Genomic DNA, 6,096 nt, shown 5'->3' with positions numbered 1-6,096 from the left:
TGGAAGTGGGACACGGAATCCACCCTGCCCCCTCATTCCTGCTTATTCTGGGGCGAGGCCTCTGCTCTACCCTTTCTGCTCCTGTGGGTTGGCTGGCTCCTGCCTGCTTTTTCCTGGCCGGGTTGGTCTCCCAGAGGCCAGGCTATGGCGTGACAAAGCTGCGGAGCAAAAAGTTGGCAGAATTTAACAGGTGCAGATTGCTCGAGTCCTGAAGCCATGGGAGAAAAAAAGAAAAAGCCCTTTGAGGCTGCTTTTGATAACTTAGCTCTCTTCAGGTGGTGGGTTCAACACTAAAAATACTCTCTCTGACAACAGGCTGCCAAGGGCTGTACAGGAGATTGGAATTTGTGTGAGAAAGGATTAGCTTGGGCCACGTGAGGGGCAGGACCAGGATGCAGTGGCCACCGCCCTCTGGCCACCCAGGCTGCATCTAGGTGGAAGATTCTGCAGCAATCTGCAGAAGGGCGTGGGGGCAGGAGGGCGAGGAGCCAGCTTCTCAGGCCTGGCCCCTCAGGGGCAAAGGCCAGGTCAGTAATGCCGGGCCCCAGCGTTCTTGGATGCCCAGCCCTCATGGAGCTCACAAGGCAGCTCTGGCCACAGACGGAGATAAGAGATTAGCCCAGGCCCAGAAACCTGCTGGGGAGGTAAGAGTGGAGTCAGGGAAAGGGCAGTGGGTTGCAGGCAGGGCTAGTGTCACTGCTCTGCTCTGTTCTGTGGCCCTGGGCAAAATGCCCCATTCTGAGCCTCAGCTTCCCGTCCATCGTGGAGCAATCGTCTCTGCTCAGCATCCTCAAGGGTGATGCACGTGTATATGCTTCCTCAGGGCGAAGCCAGGCCGCGCCCTCCTACTTGGCAGGACCTCCGACCCCAGCATTCCAGGCTTCGTGCCCACAGGGCGTGCTGGCCGCCTTCCGGGGGTCATGCACCATGATAGCCACTGATTCTGACTCAGAAGGGTTGGGATAGGGAGGCTCTGATCACCCCTGGCTGAGGAGTCACAGACAGACAGGACTATGGGGCCCAATCCTGGTGTTGGCCTCGTCTGAGAGCAGTTCTGGTGGGAGCAGTCACCCCCAAATGATCTATTAGACCAGACCAGCATGTCTCAAACTCTGAGGACCACACATGGATGGCCCCCTGGGGTCCTGAGAGGAGTCTAGGGCCTGAGCCAGACCCAAGTGCTCAGGATGGGGGACACAGTGATCCCCCCCCATGGAGCAAGTAAGTCATCAGTCAGTTGCCATCATGACCCAAGAACTCCCTGAGGCCCCAGCCATTCAGGAGCATCTGGACATCTTGTTCAGGTGCTGATCCTGGTCTGAGATGTTTGAAGGCCACTTCCTTACGGCGGGCCAGGTCTGCCCTTTGCCTGCTGTAGACTCAGTCTGCTCACCTGAAAAGTGGGAATGGTGACACATATGTCCACTCGATCAGCTGTTGCAAATGTGAAACTGGATGAGGCATATAAATCACAGGCACTGGATAATGCCAGCTGCCATTGTTGCCCTGTCATTACTTCATGGCCCAAACCTTTGTTTTCTTTTCTGCTCCTGTCCTTCATCCCATACCTGGGGAATTTTGCCTCTGGAATTAGCCTCTTCACCTAGTGAAGATCATAAAAAGGCTCCTGAGTTGGTCCCAAGGCATCTTCCCTCCAGTCACCAACTGAGGGAGGGTTCCTGTCCAATCCTGCCTGGAGGAGGTAACAGTGGTTGGGAGCCCAGCTTATTATTGCCTCTTTAAAAGGGGATAACATGGGGTGGTCCACGGGCTGACTGGGGACTCACTGGACCTCAGCCTCTCCTCTGGCCCCAGATCTCTCACCCCCAAGTTCATGGCCAAGGGTTGGGCTGATAGGTTGAGCCTCTCCAAGGCCTGTCCTTTGGATGAGGGTCAGAGTCTTAGGGACTAGTCAGGGTGAGGGTGGTGGTTTTCCAGGACTCTGCACCAGACTTGGGCCAGGCCAGCAAGCATTTCCGTGGCAACCGGCCTTGTCCTTGTCCAGGCTTGAGGGCTGGCATGCACTCCACACCCTCCCCTCTCCTGCTGGAGTTGGTTTCTTCAGGGGTAACCATGGCAATGCCTTTGTTTCTGAGGCCCAGCCCCTCCTTCCTCTGGTTTCTCTAGGCTGCAGAGGCTGGGAGAGATCCTTCTCAGTCTCTAGATGTTGCCAGCACCCACTGACAGCAGGCCTACCAGAGATCTGGCCCAGCCTGGGGATGGGGTACGGCTGGCTTTCTGGTCCCAGAAATGCTGCCTAAGCCCCACCCCTGCCACAGAGGCCCTGTCCACTCACTGTGCCCTGCTGTTTACACAGGGCACCAGCGGCCACAGCCAAAGCCTGCTCCTGACCTCAGGGTACCCTCTTCCTGCTGGGGCCGACCTGTGTATCAGTCCCCCGCTGCTAGAAATGGGGAAACACATTCTGAGGAGGGAGCGCAGAGGAGTGACTGGGGCTGGCTTTGTGGGAGAGGCAGTGGTGAGTGGGGTCTTTGCCAAGACACAGCAGTGCTCTGAGATCCACCTCACTGGCTAAACAGAAAGGAAAAGGGAGCTGGCCAGATAACTGAAAAGTCTGGAATGGAGCTTGATTAAGGCGCAGCTGGTCCCAGGCGACTAAGAGTATTTGCTCGTGCTTTCCTCTGGTTTGGCTTCATTCCTAGGTGCCCCCTCCACTCATGGTGACAAGATGCCTCAGTAGCCCTGTACTTACATCCTTCTGTCACCTACCTCAGTTCTGGGAAGGTCTGTGAGCTGATGGGAGAGTCATTTGACCTCAGCCATCCCTCTGGCCTGAGCTTTCTGACCCCCAGCAGGAGCCCCAGGGCTGACCCTCCTTGGCCAGCACAGGGTCACCTGCTCACCCCTAAGCCAGCCTGGTTCATGCTACTCTACCAGCCCCCAACCAGACCCAAGACTCAAATGAGATAAGGGTGGAAAGCACTGGTTTGCAAAGGAAAATCTTGGTGCTCATAGGCACTAGGCCACACAGCTAGTAAGGATGCAAGCTCGGGATCTGACTCCAGAGCTCCTGGGCTTAACCACGGAGCCACTGCAGGTCAGCGGGAACCCCCAAAGGTTTTAAACGGGAGTGAACGGTCAGGAATGCAGCCAGAGGGTAAATAGGCGCCGAGTTTTGGTGAGCGGTGAAGGGCATGCCAAGGAGCTTAGGCGGTGCGGAGCCCTGCAGATGCCTGCGCTGACCGAGGCAGTTTTGGGAGGATGACTCCCGCCTCCGCCCGCCCTCGTGGGTTGCGAGCGCTGGGCACAGAGCCACTTGCACGCGCAGCGTCTGCGCGCCAGCCGTCTGACTCGGTGTTTGTAAACTCAGCTCTCCGAGCCTCGCCCCTTCCTACTTCTGACTCGCCCACTTCGGGTCAATATCTGCATAACCCCGCCTCCCCATGCTATGATTGGTTTTCCCCGTCGTCACTCCTCTGCATGGGCGTGAGGTGTCTTTTTGGCGAAGTGATTAGCATAGTCCCGCCTTCCAGCGACGCTCTCAGATCGAGCGCTGATTGGGTGGTTGGTGGTATACGCGGGGCTCGGGGCGCCTCGAGTGGCTGGCGCGAGCTGTCAGTCGGCGGGGCGGCCGGCCGCACTTCCGCCTCGGTGTCAGTGGGTCCCGGGCCTGCGGGGCGGGGTCCCGGGCCTGCCGGGCGGGGGCGGGGCGGGCAGCGAGGCCAGGAGGCCGCCGGACGGACCGCGGTCCAGGTGAGTGACCTCGGCCGGGACCCGGGCCCGGACCCCACGGAGCCAGAAACAGCTCCCGGCCTCGGGAGGGCCCGGGCCGCGGACAGGCGGCGGGGAGGCCGGGCCGCGGAAGCCGGAGCCCTGCGCCCACCGCCCGGGGACCAGGCCCCGCCCCGCCCCCGCCCCGCGGCCCCGGCCCCGGCCCCGGCCCCGGCTCCGACCCCGGAGTCCGGGCCCAGGGGAAACTTGAGAGGAAAGTTGGCGCCGGCGGCGGGGTGGCAGGCCTGGGACCCCGGCGGCTGTCGAGACCCCGCGTCCTGGGCAGCTGCGGCCCCGGCCGGACCAGGCGCGCAGCCGGAAGTCGGGTTCGGGGTGAACTCGGGGGCCGGGCGCCCGCCGGCCCCTGGCGCGGTCCGGGCCTTCAGTACGGCGGGCTCGCCGGGGGGCTGCTGGACCGCTGGCGCTACTCGCGTCTCTGAGGCGGGAAGGGCCCTGCCGGTGACCCAGCCCCCCGCGGCCGCCTGTGTGGTCATCTCGGGGCGTCCGTGCGCACCCCGCCCCGCTGTTGTTTTGGGGGCCGGCCTCGCCGACCGCGGGTCCCGGGCGGAGCTCGCCGCGGCGCGCCCGAGGTGCCCGCGTCAGGGGAGAGCCTCCTCCGCCGCAGCTCCCGGCGCCGGGAGCGCGCCCCGCGGCTCGGCTTCCCGCCTGCTCTGGGCGCCTGCGCCGGTCACGACTGTTGGGCCTGCGGACGGACGGGAGCTGGGTGGCCACTCGCTCTGGGCGCTCCTGAGTGCGAGGGTCACCTCCCAAGAAGCTGTGCCCAGGTCTCGGGGGCTCTTACCCTGAAGGGTCGCTTTGGGGCACGCCCTGGCCCAGGAGCCCGAAGCTCTTGCCCTAGCCTGTGTGCTGGGACTCCCTGCCCTCTCGTTGCCTGCGTCCCTCGGAGGTGGCGAGAGGACAGAGCTAGGGAGCCCAGGTCGCTCCTGACCGTGCTGGGCTGTGCCTTCCCATCTCTCCGGGCCTTGGTTTCTCTGTGCCAGGTGCCAGGTACCTGCAGGGCTGTCAGAGCAGCAGAGGAGAGGTCGTCTCCTGCAGTCTCTGGCACAGGCAGGTGCTCCAAGTTGTTAGTTCCCTTTCCTCTTGCTGAGGATCGGAGCCTTCTCTGCTGCACTTCCTCCTTGTCCAGCAGGCCCGGTGCCGGCCTGGTGTTGTCATTTAAAACATGATTATGAGTGATGAGTAAACAGATCAATCTCCTTCATAGAATTTACCTTACCTATTTACTTCCTGTGCCCTCCCGTAAGGTGATGATGACATGCGGCAGTTGCTCCAGGATGGCTAGAACACCTTATAGTCGCTTCATCCATGTGGACTTCACAACAGCCTGCAAAACCAGTACTAACGTGACCCTTAGTTCACACATGTGGGAGCTGAGGAACAGAGAGGCTAAGTAACTTACACTACATCACACAGCACTGAGTTATGGAGCAGGGAGGCAGTCTGGCTCCAGAGTTCACACACTTAAATAAATACATCTCTGTTCTGTCTTTTCAAACCAAAATTTTCATTTACAATGTCCTCTCAACATTTTTCTTTAGAACATTCTAAGCGTGCTGCATTATGGTGTGTCTGAACTTTGTTTCTTGTTACAGAGATAATGGATTTTCATTTTTTTGTGAGCACAATTGTGTATAAAACCATTTCTTCTAAAATAAAGTAATTCTCCATCGAGCTATCCCAGACTTAACTGAAGCCCCTTGCCTTGGTTAGTGGCAAAGTTGTTGCTGTTTATGGTGTAAAGGGGGAGTTGGAGAAGCAGGGGTGATGTTGGATGTCCACAGTGTAAGGATGAGGTTGTCACTGGGGATTCGGCTGTTAATGAACTTAATGCGGGTGGCTGTTTAGTGTACGCGGAGGGCACCCTCTCCTCCTCTTATCTGTGTTTAGGGCTCAGGCTCTTGTCTGTTTGACATTTTAATGCGCAATGTCACTTTGGTGTTTAAAAAGTGCCACTTGACTCATCCTAGATGCTCTTATCCATACCCACCAGGAAATGCTAGCAAAAGAGTCTCAGATAGGATCTGTGCTTAAAAGTTGCTCAACTTTGAAATTTTACTATGTCCAGCTAATTACAAAAGACTTTTTTTTTTTTTTTGGGGGTGGGGAAAGTTTTGAAACATTTTATATACTTTTAAAAAAATTTTATTAATTTTTTTATCCTCACCTGAGAATATTTTTTTTTCTGTTGCTTTTCAGAGAGAGTAGAAGGGAGAGAGAGAAACATCGATGTGAGAGAGACTCACACAGCCATAGGTTGCCTCCTGTACATGCCCTGACTAGGGCCAGGGATGGAGCCTGCAACCGAAGTACGTGCCCTTGACCGGAATCAAACCTGGGACCCTT

General features: G+C 58.1%; 1 protein-coding gene across 2 annotated transcripts in view; it reads left to right on the top strand.

Moving 5' to 3' along the window:
* The first annotated feature begins 3,622 nt into the window (after positions 1–3,622).
* Positions 3,623–6,096, top strand: part of OSBPL2 (oxysterol binding protein like 2) — a 33,562-nt gene continuing 31,088 nt past the window's right edge. For both annotated transcript variants that reach the window (XM_081149016.1, XM_081149017.1), the window contains exon 1: positions 3,623–3,714. The gene's annotated coding sequence lies outside the window, so the exon portion shown is untranslated. The remainder of the gene's footprint in view (positions 3,715–6,096) is intronic.

The sequence above is a fragment of the Miniopterus schreibersii genome (genome assembly GCF_964146895.1).
Source record: "Miniopterus schreibersii genome assembly, chromosome: 10".
Classification (NCBI taxonomy): Eukaryota; Metazoa; Chordata; class Mammalia; order Chiroptera; family Miniopteridae; genus Miniopterus; species Miniopterus schreibersii.
Note: the sequence above shows the minus strand (reverse complement) of the source record. Positions and strands in the feature narration are given on the sequence as shown.